General features: G+C 30.2%; 1 long non-coding RNA gene across 1 annotated transcript in view; it reads right to left on the bottom strand.

Moving 5' to 3' along the window:
• Nucleotides 1–2,285: 2,285 nt before the first annotated feature.
• LOC145671894 (uncharacterized) overlaps nt 2,286–19,657 on the bottom strand; it is a 64,040-nt gene continuing 46,668 nt past the window's right edge. The window contains exon 4 of the long non-coding RNA XR_014128560.1: nt 2,286–5,936. This is a non-coding gene — a long non-coding RNA (uncharacterized LOC145671894). The remainder of the gene's footprint in view (nt 5,937–19,657) is intronic.

Raw genomic sequence — 19,657 nt, 5'->3', positions numbered from 1 at the left:
ATGTACAATACTGAAACAGTTTATAATTTCATTTTTGTCTTCTCCAATTCAACATTATAATGACCACTGTTAAACACACTTTGGTCAACTCAATTAGGATATCTGATCGAATTCAGTTTTAATTATTTCTAAGCGGACCATGCAATTTCATCTCGTGTATCATATGGCGATTGCTTCGTACCACAGTTAATTTGTACTGTAAACACAGAGGTGACAAAGTTCTGAACTTTACTTTCTTGATATTTAGGACAAAGAAATATATATTTTCAAAATAATATATTGTATTTAATTAAAATACTCTTTACTTAGAATTAGATCATTAAAAGAAAGTATCATATTTCCCCTGATATTTCCTTTCTGCTTCATTTATTACCACATTTGCAATTATCATTTTAAGTTAATACATTGCTTATAAAAATATTTTGTTGATACCAACATCTAAGTACTAACGATAATATGATACATTACAATTTAAAAACTCGTGTATTGGAAAAAATAAATTTTCAAATGCTATTGTAATTGGAAAAATACTGCTAGTACTAATAATATTACAATGATATTTCTACACAATATTTCCCATAAGCATATTTCCACAAGAATGCAAGAATAAGCATTTAAATGTTGAAATTAATAAAATTCCGTTACTTTCGTTGCTTTGTAACAACTACTAGTTATAAGAATACAATTCTAAATTTAAATTGTATGAAAGATTACTCGAAAACTTAGAAAACTAATACTGATTTTATTCTTCATATAACATGTGCTTAGATCTTACGTTATTTTTGATAATTTGTTACAATATTTAATTTTAATTTTTGAATTGTATATATAATATATGTTAATTAGTCAACACTGAAGAGGAAGTACTTTTACAGAAAGGAATCAAGTTTTGTTCATAATTGTGCATTACAAATAGAAGTTATTTAGTATTTTTTCAGAGTTTCGTCTTAAACAAAATTTCAAATAAGAGCAGGTAAATTAAAAAAGGTCCAACTTTTGTTTCTAACTATAATATTTTAGAAATATTGTGTGTTCTCCGAAGTTTCTAAGAAAATTTCGTGCTAGCTGAATATACTTCTCTCAAATATGTTTTTTTGGGTAATTACTGTATATAACAAAATATTGTAAGCATAATTTGCATATTTATTTACACATTCTTGGTGACAAAGTTATAATAATTTATTATCTTGCATTATTGTATAATATATAGTTTGCAGTACTGCATAACTAGAACTTTAAAGAAGAGTGAAAAGAGGTTTAATCGAAGAAAAGTTAGGAGAGATTATGTTTGGAAGGAAATTGAGAATTGCAATATCATCAAAATGTTATGCAATAAGTGAAACTAAACACGAAAGATTCGAATCGTAAAATTGAATATAAAATACTCAAAACTTACGATGCAAACTTTTAATAAAAATGTGAATAATTTATATTTTGATAACTATATTCCCACTCTTTGTAATGCTCTGCATTCCGCGATGACTTACAAGCTTTAAAAATGGTGCATTTATCGAATTTATTTATTTATAATTAACAATTAATTATTTGTTTTAATTTGTTATGAATTGTTATAATTATCAGATAATTATTCGTTATTAATTTGTTGTGAATTGTTTTTATAATTACCAGTTAAATTTATTGTGTTATTAATTTGTTGTGATTTGTGTTAATTTCTGCCATTTTGTATAAATTATTACAAAGTTCATAAGTGGGCGCATAGTATATAATTCTCCGCCTGAAAATTGTTTGATAAAGGAAGAAGAAAAAGGTACATAAAAATATACCATCTTCTTTTAAAAAAATAAAGAATTGCATAGAGAGATTTTACTTCAGCAGTATAGAGCAAAATGCTAATTGACATTAAGCTAAATACAAATAATTTTCAAATGAAATAGAAGTAATAGTTTTCTTTCTAAAATTTGTTTACTTGTTTATCGTAACTGCAATATAAAGATGTTATTTGAAATTATGGAGTTTTAACAAGTGAATCCGTCCCAGGTTCTCGTTAACAAAGTCCGATGATTTCCTACGAAATTTAGACCTTATTGGAGCTTTGTCAAAATTTTAAGTGAATGATTACCCATTATCTGTCGCAAAATCAAGTTTTACCAACTTTTCTATTTAAGATATTGCTGATAAGATCAATGTGGTGAAGATGTCTGGAGTCATTCATTATGTTTCATCTGGAGTACCATCTTGGGAATCTTGTCCTGAAACTGTCTTCTTTTAATTGTTTAATATAAAGGTTGAGGTATGTTTATTTATGCGTATAATAAAGCAGCGAACATAATGGAAAAGATAAAATATATTTATTTATGTTACTGAAGATTGTTACCAAGTTTAACGTATGCTGCATGATAATAATTATTTCTATACATATAAAATTACGAAATTATGAAAAATAATGATAAAAGGGTCTACGTAAGTGAATATAATGCTCAAGCAATACTGTTAACTAAACCATAATAATCAGCGCTGTTCCCTAATTATTACAGAATAAGCTTTACAAACTATATCAACAACCAATGTATAATATTACAATCGAAATGCTAAATATAACTAAATAGTTGTTGCAGTAGCGTTTCAAACCTAGCGACTTACATATCAATTTATTAATAAATCTAATGCCATCACAATTAAAACTATGAACTACTGAGAAACAGCTTACTTATTGTGTTACTTGTGTTACATAAGTTTTTATTAATTAATTTTGTTTCAGATCCATTGATCATAATCAAATGCTATATTCTGATCACGGTTTTGGAAATTCCAAATATGTTCTTTCTGAATGTAGCTTACTCATATTTTCGATTCCCTGGGGTACTGGCTCCCTACAGACCGAACTTGGGTGCGTTACTGTCCCTTGGACCTACGCTCTAATCTGGTGAGTCGAGCCGTTCAAAGTCGCCTTGTGAGGTTTTCTTCGGATTGTGCATTGGACTACTTTTATCTTAGAATCTATTTCCATTGTGGGTAGTAACATCAGGAGCTACTCATCTTTGTCTGTCACATTTACGTTGAAGATGAAGAGGAAAGAGTAAGCATTACATATTCTTTATTTAATGAAAAATAAAGTAGGAAATAACGTATTACATTTTTAAAATACTGAATCATTAAAAGTGAATTAGTAAAAGCTTTCTATACATGGAATGATGATTACCCTATTCCCAATGTAAAATAGTAATTGTAGTAAGTAAACACATTTTTGGCATTCAATAATAAACGCACTTATCTAATAAATACACATAATTAACTATTACGCATATTAATCATCGTACATTTTTTAATCCAAGACGACTTCCTACGTTTTTAACAAAGAAATAGAAAAGAACCGACACGACATACTGGATATAGTTTCAGAACTTACTGTAAAACTATACAGATCAAATCATATACAGACCTTCCTTATCCATTCTCTCTCTGCAAATGTTCAAGACTAAAGCGGTAGGCAAGAAAGGGGATAAAGTTAAAGCTCAATGTATCCTAGTTATTTTGTTCAGTAAACGAAAACTCAACATCAATGTCACAGAAGCAACACCACCTCATAATTTTGGACATAAAATTGCAGCAAAAGTTTTTTCTTGAATTCAGAAGTACGAATACACAATGTATGTATAGTTATTTCAGGACTTTTGTGCTAATGGTACAAAATGTGCTGTATCAAATCTGTTTTCTAAGACAGCAGTAATATTTTCAATAAACTCTCTGTAAGGATATTTTAAGGTATTTGGTTTGTTTGCAGAATGATAATAAATATTTATGTATTGCTGTATTTAAGAAGAAAACCTATGCATTTCACGACTGTATGGAAAACACTGTATGCGACTATGTTCGCATTTTACACTTTAATAAAACTGTTCAAGACGATCCAGATAATATTTTCGACATAGTGAATTAAACATGGTCACACCCACTGATTTTCCAAATACGAAATATCCATAGCTTTGTGCAGTAGCTGGTTTTCAGTTACAGCAAAAATAGATTCGGAACGGGTGTAGATATGAAACCTCTCAACTCAGAAGTTCTTTGTTCTAGGTCCCATTCTTTTAAAAGTTGTAGCAAAAGACTTTCCAACATCTACGCTTTGAATAGAATTTTACTCAACAAAGTTAGGAGTAGTATGGTTAGTGTTACAGTCCAGCTGTGCTCAAACGAACTGCACTTAAGTCTATAAACATGAAAGTAATTAGTAATTATTGGCACTGTTTAACTGTAAATGAAGTAGCAAAAAGTATTAAAGTTTATTTTATAATTGTTAAGAAATGATATATTGATACAAATATATTGGAAATATCTAGCGACTATTTCATAATTTTTGTAGTAATTCAAATATCAAATAGCAAAAACGTGACGTAACTTCTTTCTTTTCAGAGGCAGCAATGATAATTTGAGTAAAACAACTTTCTGTAAAGAGTTTTCAAGGTATCTGCTTGGTCTGTAGAATATATGAAATAATTACAAGAATCCTATTTGATTTGTGTAATTACAAATAGGGATGCGCACGAGACAAGAGTTAAGATTGTCTCGCCTCGAAAATTGAATTTAAATATTGGAATAACTCTAGCTTGTATCAAATATCGCCTCGAAAATTCTGTCTTGTCTCATGTCATGCAGAACTCTAATTACAAATAAAATAAATGTAATATTCCGAATTTAAAAATAAGTTTTATGATGGGCTACCTTAGCACCATGAGATCATAATCCACTATTTTTGTCTGAAATATTTTTAATTATACCTTGGTATATTTGTTACTTTAAAAAGTTGCTATATAGTTATTTGCGTTTTGCTGAAGGGGATATTCATGCAAGGATTTCACTTATTTATTATTTCAAGGGTGAGCTAATGAAATGATTTCATAATACCTTTGTATATATTTTTCATTATTAAATGGTAATTAGAAAATCTATGATACAAGTTTTACAAACATCAACCACTTCAATCACTTGAATGTAAGATGATACTATGACGTTCGGAGTAAAAATGGAAATTGGAACCTAAAATTGGTTGTAAGAGAGACACTATAAATAAAACACGTTCTGGAAAGCAATGAATGGAGTCGTGACTTGGCACAAGCACAACAACACACCCCTTCCTGCGAAACAAAATATGAGTAAGTTAGCTCGTTGATACTGATTTACATTAATAACGAAGGCAGAAATAAAAGATGACCTCAAAATAAACTTTGAGATTGAAGTTTACATCCAAAGTTAAAATAAATCACTTGTTACAATACAAATATGTTACACACTAGAAATAAATTATTTTCCAACGTATTTTGTAACGCTACATTTGAAATATGTTTAAAATTGATAATGTAATGGAAAGTTTCTTTTTAAACTTTACTATTATTATAATTAACCATTTCCTCTGTTTATTTACAACCGTTTATTATTTTGTTTTCATTTAATTTCAATTATGTTCATGTTTTAATTAATGCCCTTATGTTATCAAATCATATAACAATGTTTTATTATAATGCTTACTTTGCTAAACGAACGTAAAGCAATAGACCACAAACCTTCTGATCTGATCTATCAATATCTATAATGATATGAAGAGGAAAATAAAGAAAGATTATATACTACAAGATATACAAGAACAGAAATGAAGTTCTAATAAGTTACACATTGGACAAGAATGCATTAATTTCTAACAGTGGTAAAGTATAATTTTTTAAAACTAATTTAATAAAATAGGAATTTCAAGTAAGTGTGTTAATAATCTGGTTGTGGTACTGAAATTTGTTGGCATGGCTGTTAAGAATCAAATTGTACACTTCAGGTTTTCATACTTCTCTAACTAATTGGAAGTCTATAGTAGTATATAGTAAGTATATACCAGTGTGTTGTAAAGGAAATCTACAGGGGTTGCCATGTCATTTGTCGTGATGATGTATCTTGGGTTTTTTGTAACTGTTGGCTTTTCATGCTCCCACCTAGAAAAGAAATAAAGGAGGCTTAGTCAAGTAATAAAAGAATTAGTCATAGTCTTAATTATATTTATGTAAGCAAGACTATGTTAATAAATAAATATATGAACGAATAAATAAATTAGCATGCATATAAATAAATGTAATATATATATGCACATGAGAAGATTATTGATACTTTCGTATTATTGGTGTACAAAAGCGATATTGTGAGGAAATTATTTACAAGTTACTCATATAGAAAAGGTTTCTCTACACTTACATCTAAAACACTATTTAAAAAAACTATAAAATTAGCTAATTGGATACTTACCATGAATCTTACCTAATAGGCTTAAAGTACATATGGGATGATGCCAGCTCGCGAAGGCTTCAGAAATCACCTTAGAAGCGGGTAGATGTCATGTTTTCTGCTGTTACAAACTTGCGGCTTTATCATTTCATTTCTGGAAGAAATTTTACAGAGTGGCTGTGATCTGAAATTCAATTTTACTCATTTTGTCCCGGAATATGGGTCAATATGTCTGAAAACATCTGGGAAGTCAGAAGAAGCGTTATTATTATTATTATTATTATTATTATTATTATTATTATTATTATTATTATTATTATTACTAAATTTTTAATTTGTTTATTTTTATGATCAACATATGTAAATTCCTAGTAATATATCCTACTTAATTGAATCTTTACTGAATTGAGGATATGTTTGTAATTTTATTTTATAATTTAGTTTGAATTCAACTTGTGTTAATTTTTTTCTTTTTTCTTTACTTGATTGTGATGATTTTATGTATTTTAATTTCTTTGTTTTGCTTGTTTTCTTCTTGTAATATTCTACTGTACATAATTGTATATATGACCATTATGGCTCTGGCTGTGGTCGTAATCATTCATAATAAATAAATTATTATTATTATTTTAAAATATGTGTACACTCTTTGCATTATTTACTCTCTTCGTTCTGCCTGATACTTCGGCCAGTTGCACAGTATATAGGATGGATCAAAGACGCGTCACCCTCCTTTCTTTGAAGTTGTAAATATTCAAACTATGTAAAGTTTAATTATAATTATAGATGTACACACTATTTATAGAGTTTTATGTGATACGGACATCTATTGCTTTCATGTATAAATAAATAATGCATCACTATGGGGTTCATCGTGCTCCGAACGCAAAATAATATGCCTACATGTTCTTGAGACATTTCTTTCCACGCGGATCTTTTTTGGTTCCGAGTTATTGCCATTCTAAGTTCGGTTTCAACTCAGTAAAATCAAGAAATTTCACTGACACGCGTTTGATGGAATTCATGCAATCTTTGGATGGTGATAGACTCTCACAAGATTAGTACACGTATGAAATATTATGATGGGTAGTCTTTTGATTCCTGAGTTGGGGTTAGATATAGTGAAAAGATACACATATTACGCATGTTGTCGATGAAACTCATCCCATATTGACCAAACTTGATACGGTTGTACACCGTCAAGAGCTTGATGTGTGTGATAACTTAATAGATCTATAAAGTATTATGGTGTATAGACCTTTGATTCACTAGTTGACCAGCAAAATTGAGTTTGAACTCATCGAAATCAAAAACTTTTAGTAAAACGCGACTGGCGTAACTCATCCGATTTTAGTCAAGTTTGGCATGTTTGTATATCTTTATAAAGTTATTAAGCATTTAAAATATTATGATGTTCAGATCTTTAGTTTTTGAGTTATAAGTCATGAAAATTGAAGGTTTATATTTACTTTTTTACTAATGACCAGTAAGTTAGGTACCCAAAACCTGCACAATATAATAATTAATATGCCTACTAAGATCATCGAAGTTTGACAGCACTCGAGATATTGTTAAGTGGAGACTTTTGGTTCTAGAGTTATTTGACATCAAAGCTGGTGTTTGGACGTAGTCAAATTTTAGCAAGATATGGTCATTACACGCGATCAACGGAACTCATTTGATATTGACCAATTTTGCCATGAAAGAAGATTTTTATGAGTTTAGTGTGCATATGAAATACGAGTATATAGATCTTTGGTTCTCGAGTTACTCCTCATCAAACTTCATATTTGTAATTATTTGAGTTTAAACCCCGAATTTGATGGACAATAACTCAAGAAGTAAAGGCTTGTACAGTATGATATTTTATATGCATATTAAACTTGTGAAGATCTGCCAACGTTTTTAATATAGCCCAGTGAAAATCTTTGGTTTCTCAGTTCCTGACCAACGAATTTTTGGCTTGGACTTATACAATCCGGTGAATGTAAGTAAATGCAATGTCTATGCATAACAAAGAAATGCTAAAAATCAATGAATAACTATTTTCTCCGCTATATTGAATCTTTCTAGTTTATTTAGTAGAAATCTTGAATAGGAATGGGAAAGAAAATATCAAATACGTGGGATCTGTGAAGTTTGCTAAAGCTAAATTGTAAACCGAAAATCATAACTTGTGATTTATTCATAATTTCATTGTTTATTTCTATCAGTAACTTGCTTGTTTTCGCGACCCTAGAAAGTGTTGCTCCAAGGTTAAGAACAACTGGCTTAGAGCAATAGTAAAAATTTAACTAGATTAAAGCAATGTTACTTCGGTAAAACGATTGTACTAAATGAGGACGAAACTTAACATCATAATGCAATTCTCAAAATGAACAAATGTTTAAAGAATTTTATGTTGGTACGGTTTTCATTTCTCTGGCCTTTGGAAATGACACATCTGGAGTGAACATTTCATTCACACCAATTTAATATTTAGTAACAATTAAGTTATAATTAGTGGCACTCTTCAGTGAAAAAGGGAGCAAATACTTTTTAAGTTGAGGATAAAAAGTTTCTTAATCTAAACTGATATTAACACCAATATAAATATAATTATAAGAACTTATGGAAGGAATTTTAATTTTAAAATATGATTTTTTAATTATTTATTTTCTATGAAATTTACTCTGATTTTTTCTTGAAGTTAAGTTGAATTTATTACACCCCTAAGCAATAGGTTGTATTGGGAAATTAAAAAGAAGCATATACTGTATTTAATGAAAATCGGCTTTTACGAATATAATATTTTGTTTTTCTTTAAGGTAATTTAACTTTCCTACACTCCTTGTTCATGACTGGTTTAAACTATAAGCAACAGTAGTTGTTTCAAATAAATTGCACACTACATTTAATGACAACTTGGAGAATTTTTGCAAACAAAAATAGAGTAGAATATTTTTTAAGATGAGTGTAAATTCATTCTCTTATTCTCCTCCAATTTTATCCCCAAGTCCATATCGAAACTTAGAATCATAAAAAAGAAAGATTTATCTTTTATTGAGATCATATGTCACGAGTATATGCATTTGTATTCTTGCCTTGTATTTAATCAAAATGGGATTTTTTTCAGGAAATTTGTTATGCAAATTTTCAAACAAACCTTTCATATCTTAAAATTTCCAGGAATGTATTTACTCCGATTTACATTCAAGCAATAATCTTATTTCTAAGCTTTCATGAAAGCACATCTCAAGCTTAATTAAAAACCCGACATATTTTGCGGAAGTTATTAAGGAAGAGGCACGAACTATGGGACACACAAATATACTAAATGCCTAATGGAAATTTAGAATGAAAGCCCTTAAGCAATTCGATTTAATTTGCCAGAGTTTTCAGGTAAGTTTTCATTTTGTTTATTCTATCTGATAAATCAATTCATTAGTTTAAGCGTCCTTTAGACATCAAAGTGATTAATATAAAAATGTCTACAAAGAATCGAAGCAGAAACAGTACGAAAGAAACTAACCAATTTAATAGTTGAGATTTGGGAAGTTTGATTTTTAATGTTCATTAGAAATTACTTATGTTGTATATTGGATAGATTTTGAAAATCTTCCAAATCCAGTTTGGTGATATAATTAACAAAGAACTAACGATAATATCATTAGTGAAAAGTGACCACGCTTCGATAAATTTCTAATTTTTATATTAATTTGAGAATACTGAATCCAGTGGTATTTTTAAACATAGCTACCCGTGGGGTGACGAGAAAACAGATTTTAAAATTGAGATCTTTGAAGTATCGCTTATGTCAATAGGAAAAGTGTATTCGCTCGGATACATTTCTCATATGCTGATGCAGAAAACGTCATTTCCGTTTCAAGTTTAGGCAGTTGGTTACAAAGTAATTTCGGTAGTTTATGTAAATGTGATACTTTGTAATTTTAGATTTGTTAATTAAAACTTGAAATTTATGTTCCTAGATATATAAGGAAAATTATGGACAGTTGACTGAGGATAACAAAGAAGAGTAAACAAATATTAAAAATACTAATATAAGGAGTAATACATGTTTTCTGCTATTAGTGCACAACCGAGAATGTAAAAATGATTCGTTTGTCATTTGCATTAGTTTAAAATAAACTGTAAATACAACTTCCTTTCATGTGAAACGTACTTCGTTGTAAACGCACTTAACTGTATGTGATTAAAATATGTAACAAACAATTATAACTTTTGTAATTAAACTTTTGATTAAATTTAAGATAAAATCATCACTAACCCACGCCAATAAATGCTGATCTCCTGTACTATATGTATGGAATTATTTTGTCACTCGCTTCTTTTTGAGCAGGAGTTATCATGCATTTACAGTAATTAACAGGTACCGATTAAGAATATGTGGTCACCTTTTGGAAAATGTATAGAAAAGACCTATTAATTCATACATTAAGAGTAAGCCTAATGTTCAATTATTTTATTTATGTGGGGTCAAACACAGAAACATCGTTACAAAGCGTTGTTTATTACTATGCAATTTAATGGAATAAGCTAATTAATAGTCAATACCTAGAACAAATCAGTGAGTTTTATCGCACTTATATTCCTTTATGTGTATACCCACCTTCGCTACCATCCGAAGGAATATAAGCGCAATCCGTTAATATAAGTGTGGAATATAAGTCTAGACGTAAACCCGCGTAAGTTTTCCAACTTCGCCCTGCCAGAATCGAAATACATGCACAGCTAGATTGTATTGACTACTTAACTACCAACATCTCAACAACGCTAACGCTGATAGAAAAAACAATCATTTCATAGAATACTAGTTGAATGTTTCGTGCAAAACACTCGTATTTGAAATGTATGTTTGAAACCATTTTTCGCTTTAGGGCATATATTTCACCACTTAGGTTACATTTTTCCGTGCAAGTTTACTTAGGTACACTACTAGAAATAATTGTTGAAAAATTATCTCTTTTGCTAGTTTCCTTCTTATTTACTCCTAAATGACTTGCGCTAGGCGAGATGAAAATACCTCACTTGCCATAGATAAAATTCAAGTGGACCATCAAAAGTAATTGTCGAAAAACTAAAATTCTTTTACGATTTTGGCTTATATACGCTGTCCGAATGCATGACATAAAAAATACAATGCAAAAAGATACATAGCCTGTACTAGGTGGCCACTTAAAGCACGAATGTCATCTAATCGAGTCAAGGCAGAGCGAAACTGTAAACATAAAATACAAATCTGTATATTGTGCCGAAATACACCGCCGATGGAAAATAGTATCTAGTACAGTCGTTTTTCATTAACACTCACTTATTTTATCTGTATTAAAGCACTTGTAATGTTTTTACACTTATAACCCTACATTTGTAAACCTAAGATACAGATGTATTTCTTTGTATTTAACTCTATTGCCTGCAGAATTTTTTCTTTATAAATATATTTGAAAGTATTGAATTTTACCTGTAAATCTTGCGTAATGTGGTGCGCCAAAGTAAACTTGAACCCAGTTTTCAACTAAAGTTATCCGTTTGAAACAGTTCAGCCGTATTCTCATGAAAAGGCGACGCACGAATTAGAAATATTACAGAAATGGACCCTTCCCCATATAGAAGTATTTTTTTTAACGGGGGGCAAATGTCCACTTATTTTTAATGAGAAGTCAATATGCCAATTTCATCTCCCTAACTTGGAAAGTCTATTTTTGGCATAGGATTTGAACATGTTTGTTCCCACCTCGTAGAATAAAAATTTAATCAAAGTGATACTATTGAAAGAAAAAAAAACAGCTCGTATCAAGCTCTAGCTATGCTTATTTTAAAATTTCATTTCAAATCGTTCCACTGTTTTTATTTCATGTAATGATATAACAGTTAAAGTCGATTTAATTCTTATGTATAAAGGTAAGGGATAATATAAATCTGTATGTAATTGGTGGACAAGCATAGAGAAAATAAGATAATAAAGGATATTAAAGTATTACTTCCACATCGAGACGTGATGCTCGTGTCTATCAGTACAACTCCGTATTTTCAAGGTGCACAAATTAATATATAGAATAACTTCGTTTTGTATTACAGTAAATGGTAACTATTAGTTAAATCAGATTATTACGCTAATTAATGTATAGGGATAGATACAATAACTTTATTCTCTAATGTATACTTATCTTAAGAGCGACGGAAGTAAACATCATTTTATGGCTACCTTAGCAACGGTTTGTTTGTAACCAATATGGCTGCACCCAAAGAATTTTATACCAGACGGCCTTATCAGCGTATTGCGCTTTTAATGATGCTGATTCCAGTGAAACTACTTTTAAATATATCTGTACATGAAGTCACGAGAAAAATGGTCTCAAGTTGAGATCTTTGGAGTATTGCTTAAGCGAATAGTAAAAGTTTCCACGCTTGGATACATTTCTAATTGCAATTTTAACTAAGATGCTTTCTCAAATTATTATGAAATATCTGTCTTTGGCACACATTTTAAGTACATTCCAATTCTTTACTAAACGCGTTTTAATGCCTAATATGATAAAAGGGGTAAAAAATGATTAGAGAACAGGGTTGCAGTTAGAAAAGTCATTTCAAATGATTCAGCCCTTTTATTGTGGTGAGATAACGTCAATTTGAACGTAAATAATAAAATTAAGGAACTTACTTCCATTCTTCCCCTAAAAGCGGAATTTGGAAAACATTGGGCCACTGTTCACTTATTTTTAATGAAAAGTGTATATATTGTGTTTCACCTCCTCAGCTTGAGAGCTAATTAGATATTACGGTTTTGCAAGAATTTTGAACACTTTTTCTCCCTTTAGGGCACACCTTTAATTCAAGTCACACGATAGAAACCAAGGTGAAGTCAAGTACTAAGTTAAAGAGTTCATTTCAAATGGTTTAGTCATTTTACCGATATGATGTAATATACAACGTCAATTACATTATTACAAAGTATTTATATGCAGTTGACATAGAGTACATGAAGAATTTATATACCGAGTTTTATCTCCCCAACTTCTGGAATTCGCGAAATATTCCCTTTTTCTATATATATATATATATATATATATATATATATATATATATATATATATATATATATATATATATATATAAATTAACATCGTTTGTCCTTTTATAATACCTAGTATTGATATTTAAAAATATTTTTTTTTTATTTCCTGCTCTCGTAACAAAAGAAGTTTTCTGTTCAAACCTCATATTGTAATTATAGTAGTATGGCATGTGGATTGATGGGTGAGTCACTTTTACTTTTTTATGTAAGAGTATATAGATTATCCGTTTCCTCGTCCCCCGTCTTAGAAGTGGAATTTTGGAAAGCACTTAAACACGCAATTCTTTATTTTTAGTTAGAGTTCTAATACGAGTACTTAATTTCATCCTTCTAACCTATTACAAATTCGGCGTTTATTGAATAAATGGTGGGATATTATTATATTATAGAAATTAGCCCTTTCCTCTATAGGGATGGAATTTATTCCTCAGAAACGCTGATAGACATGTTCAGTTATTTTTACTTTCAACGACGAAAAAAAAAGAAAAAAAATGTGGTGATCGTGAAAAACTCGAATTCGAAATTTCAACGGCTTTACACGGTTCATGGCCCAGATACTGATAATGTGATTTATCGACATCGTTCCATCTGTTCATTCACTCATTCGTTGTCTTGATGTACACTCACCCAGAAGCCATACCGTTTAACGAGCCTCAACCAAATATTAACGCAAGGTTTTTGTATGATTCTCCAGAGAAATCGAATTTTCTTCCTATCCCTAAAAATAAGGGTAGTTTATTTTTGGAGGTGAGATTTTTCTCTTGATTTTATCAAGAACGGCTCAGGAAATTTTGTTCATATTTCGTTCATATTTAACTTCATCGATAACTCTAAATTATTCCTGAAGAAAAACTCGCAAGGGATAGTTTACTCTTTTGGATGAGTTTCTTTTCAAACCACCTTCCTAAAACGATTTAGGCAATTTTGATCATACTTCATAAATAAATATTTAATCATTATGTTCTTATAGTATTGCATAAATTAGTTTCATGGAATTATCCCCAAGTGGTAGTTTACTCTTGAGGTGAGGTTTTTCATTAATAACCCTAACATGTGGCATAAGTCATTTATTATCATAAATTCTACAAGGAGTAGTTTACCTTTGAGGGTGGGTGAGTTTTCTTTGAGTGACGTTTTCCGAAAATCCCTTAGAATTTTGTTTGTATTTTACATAAAAATATATCGTTAATACGGTAACTGCAACACAACATTTTTACTTTAAGAAATTTGAGTCAGAAACTTTAGTACGTTGGCCCGTGCATTTCATTAATCTAATGTTTAGTTACCTAACTTCAGAAATTGATGGGATTCGCTATTTTTGGTTAAGGAAAACTTTAACTCCCCTTAGGATATTATTTTTTCCCCGCTTTCAAAACAAAATTAATTTTCTGACCAAATTTCATGTGTGTGTTACTACTAGCATGATCTGGGCGATGACGAGTCATTCTTCTGGAGGTCATACCATTCAACGAATCACAACCGAATTTTAAATTAAAAGTTTCTTTATGATTCTCCAAGGGTGGTTTTAGAATTTTGTTTTTAGCCCTAAAAATATCTGTAGTTTATTTAAGGGTAAATATAAAAAAAAATGTTTTTTTTTTTCAAAAAAACTTAACAGTTTTGTTTATATTTTATAAACTATTCTTTCAAAAACAATTTCATAATGTTGTGTAAGTCATTTCTCTGCGAAAATCGAGAAGTTTTATCTTTGGATGATTTTCTCAAGAACGACTAATGTGATTTTGTTCATATTTTATAAATAAATGTTTCATTAATAACTTTTACAATATGTCGTGAAGCATTTGTTCTCAAAAACTCTGAGAGGCATTTTATTCTCGGGGATGATTTGTTTTACGGACTAGGTTTTCAAAACAACTCAAATAACTTTGTCCATAATTCATTAATAAACTAATAATATGGTATAACTCATTTACAGTGATAAACTCTACGACTGGTGGTGTATTCTTGTGGGTGAGTTTTTCCTGACGATTTTGTCAAAAACGACTAAGACAATTCTGTTTATATTTCGAAAACAAACAATTCATTAATACTTCTACGATGTTGTATAAAGTATTCCTTACCCACGCCCCAACAAAAATTCACAAAGGATAGTTTACTCTTGAAGATGAGTTTCTTTTCAGACTACATTTTCAAAAATGAATCAGTGATTTTGGTTATACTTTATAAATAAATATATATTGTTCCTAAAATATTGCATAAATCAATTGCGTTAAATTATCCTCAAGGGTAGTTTACTCTTGGGGTGATTTTTTTTTACAATTTTGTAAAATATCACTCATATGATTTCGCTGTTATTTTATAAACAAATATTTCATTAATAACCCTAATATATGTGATTAGTCATTTCTTGTAGAAAAATCTACAAGGGTTAGTTTACTTTGAGCGACGAGTTTTCTTTGGGTGATGTTTTAGAAGTAGGTCTTATAATTTTGTTCGTGTTTCACACAAAACTATTTTATTAATAATTACACCACCTCATGATTAATTTTGCGTTGGCCTGTACTTTTTATTAGTCTAAAGTTTATACGTGAAGTTTAATTTTCTAACTTTAGAAATTAGCGAGATCATTATTTTTGTTTTTAGAAAAGATTTTAACCCACTTTAGGATATTATCTTTAAAAATCTTTTTTATCGCTTCCAAAACAAAATTAATTTTCTGTCCAAATTTCATGTTTCTACCTGTGTACTAGCATAAACGTGGCGATGATAAGTCTAATTCAATTCTACTTTTTTAAGTAATATTATTGAATACTGAATACTGAATCCAATCTCCAGTTTAAGGAGAGAAAGGGAATTATGAATATTTACAAAATGGTTCCCTTTTTCCTCGTAGAGGAGGAATTTTTGAAAATGCTGAAACGTGTATTATCTTATTTTCAGTTATTACTTTATATACTTAATTTGATATCTACAAATTAACCGAGTCCTAACATTGGACACTTTGGAAAGCAAGAAATTTCGATATCACAGAAACGACATCCTCCATCCTGCCCCCTTCCCCTTTTTAGGAGCAAAACTTTCGAAACGATGAAACTCATATTATCTATTTTCAATTAAGAGTTTATACACCGAATTTTGCATCTCCATCTTAACCGAGTTCTCACAATGTAACCCTTTAACTCTTCAGAAACGGAAGTTTTGGAAATACTGAAATACGCATTTCTTTATTTCTAATGAAGAACCTATATACTGAGTTTCACATCTCCAAGTCAGTTAGTCCTAACATTTCCTTCGTAGAAATGGACATTTAAAAAACAATGAAATACGCATCATCTTAATTTTAATAACAAGATATATCGAATTTTATCTCTCGAATTTCAGGGATTCGTTTGTGACAGGGAGTGCCCATTTATCCCCTTCGGATACGTGTTTCAAAAAAAAAACTTCCTTATTTCTTTGTCTCGTAAGGAAAGAAGTTTCCTGTCCAAATTTTACGTTTCTACCTATAGTACTACGGCATGGATGATGATGAGCCAGTCACATCTACTCTTTTGTGCAGTATATAACAATATAGATAAGAAAATAAAAACAAACATGCAACTGTATATCCATTTTTACACCCATCATTTACAAAATGATCTTAAATATTCGGAAACTAAAATCAGTTATGAAGGCATTCCAGTGGTCTCCCTTTTAAAACAAAATGAAATCTAAGTTTTACGTCCCACGTTATGCCGGCCAAGCTAAAGGAGGCGGTGATGATGAGAAATGAATGAAATGGTGGCATGAAGAAAGTGCTTGAAAACGGAAGAACTCGGAGAAAACCCACGCACACCGTGTTTGTCCATTACAAAGCTCACCTAGCGTGAGCTGGAATCCAACCAAGGACCCCATGCACCAGAACTAAGCGCTCTACCACTAAGAGACCGCGGCCCGTATGGTCTCCGTTTTAAATTATGTGAAAGAATAAGTTTTCATTTTACGTCATTACAATATAAAAACTCCTTGAAGTTTCTGAAATGAAATCACGATATAGAAGAAAGCTAATCTTTCATCTATTAATCGAGGAGTGAAGAGTTAACAGGAAATTTTCCATTATTGCGTAGAAGAAATTTTTAAAAATAAAATAAAACGGCTAGTTGATTTAGAGTTTTATGTCAGCGTCAAAGGTATTTGAGGCTATGTTAGCACCATTTTAGCTTACAATGGAACCTAAGTCAAGTCACCCTCGCCATTGGTGCATAAACTAACAATATAGCCACGAAGGAACTTCTTCAAAATGTAGCGGTTTATATTGAATGTTATAGGAAATACAGATGTTATTTTCAGGCAAAGGTAAGCTTCATTTGCCTTTCTGCTGACTAATGCCCCTTCTGGGGATTTCCCATTGAACAGGAAAACAATGAATCAATGTTCAGAAATGCAAAGAATGAGAGAAGTGGAAATGACCCAGGAGTCGACCACGTGTTTCAGGCTTAGCTGCCGCTACCTAAATACTACGTTATATATTATGTTAAATTTCTTGAAAGTACATCATATTTATCAAAACATATTAAACATTAAATAAATTCTATCATATGCTTCTTTTGAACAGTAAAAATGGTCTCACCGACAAGTTGTCTTATTTTGGTAGTTGCTTCCAAATATGTGTGTATTTGAGCTTGAATTAACGTTTTTATTAATAGAATTGAATCACTGATAACAATTAGAATAGATGGAAGTCCTGTGCATCTATAAATATTCTACGTAAAAGCTATAGAAATTAACTAGAGATTCTCGGACAGAATTTTACTTAACCTTTATTGATTACAAATTAAAATCTAACAATTGTATGGAACATGATACTGCAGTTTATATTAACTAGTTTTCCGAAAATTAAATATCACTTTGATACATAATTATACAGACGCATAATTGTTTTCTATTTCTTTCTTCAATTTTTCAATATTATAAATATGTGACTAAGATAAGGTGATCAGATTTGAAACTTGTAAAAACGGTACTTACATAAATTGCGGGGGGTGGGGGGAAGAATTTTTTTCAGATTGCATTTCGCGCACCAGCAGTTTTGTCAAGTTACAAATAAAGATGATACCGCAGCGTTCCTTAAATAATACTTAAGAAATACCAGTTAAAGGCACATCCTAAAAATTATCTTGAAGGGTTGGTACCAAAATAACAATTACACTGGCATTTTAGTGAAAGAGTGTAGAACTTACTCTAATGATTTATATTATGAGACATTTAATTCGTATTTCCTCAAAAACGGAACATTTAGGCGTCCTGTTTGAGAACTAGAAAGAAACTGAACAGCTTTTTTTTTTGTTTTAAAAAAAAAAGGAACAAGTAAAACGTCTCTTCATCTAGACTAAGAACAAAAAATCGGATCTCCTAGAAAAATCCTATAATTATAATAACAATGTTCAAGTGAATAAATAAATAAATAATATGAATAGAATATATTTTAATGAAGTTCTATTATCATTGTTTTATTTTGTGAAATTTCCGGAGAAAGATGTTTTAAAATATTCAATATTATGTGCAAGTCAGGTTGAATAGGTAAATATGCGTTTTCATTTACTTTTTTAAAGTTTATATACGTCAAAGCAACCGAAATGTTTAAGAAACGTAATCCGAACGATAAGAAAAAATAAGTGACAAAAATATGTATTGGAAAATTTAGTCGAGGAACCCATTCAACCATAGGTGAATGAGAACTGCTTTGTAGTCAAGTATTCCCGATGATGATTGCCGGTGGACCTATTGAACGTAGTCATTCAAACGTGCTTCTATATAGACAATAGATTCACTTCATGAAAACCACGGGTTCGATTACGACGTTAAATTAAATTCTAATGAACAAGAAAAGTGTGTGGGAAACAATGATCACAATGTGAGGTTTTCATATTTAAGTGATGCAAAAGATATTTGATTATTTACAATGAACTGACGTAAACAGGAAAAACTATTAAAGGAAATTTGTGCATTATTACGAAATCCATTTACTACAATGCTTACAGTATTTTAAAAGCACGATTCATAAACTTTTGCATTATTTTCGTGCATTATGCATTTCGCTCTTCAAATGATAATTGATAGTGGTAAAAGAAAATTTGACTTAAGATCGGTAAATAATTCAGTTAATCCGAGACTAAAATGTTTGATACGACGTTTTTAAAGACAAGACAGTAGTTTTTCTATGAGTCATACATAGCAATGGCAAAAGTTTCTGATAACGAAAAAAGTATTTTTTCATTGATAAAGTTGTAAAAGAACAGCGATAGACAAAGAACTGCAGTTCATAACTTTCGTCATGTAGGGTTACCAGACATCTTCTTTTTTGAACATCAAAAATGGTCCGGACGGAGTTTTAGGAAAAAGAGGAAATGTTCTCTTTTT

This window comes from Thermobia domestica, chromosome 15, assembly GCF_964235325.1.
Source record: "Thermobia domestica chromosome 15, izTheDome1.hap1.1, whole genome shotgun sequence".
In the NCBI taxonomy this organism is placed as follows: domain Eukaryota; kingdom Metazoa; phylum Arthropoda; class Insecta; order Zygentoma; family Lepismatidae; genus Thermobia; species Thermobia domestica.
The sequence above is the reverse complement of the archived record's forward strand: the minus strand, read 5'-3'. Positions and strand labels throughout refer to the sequence as shown.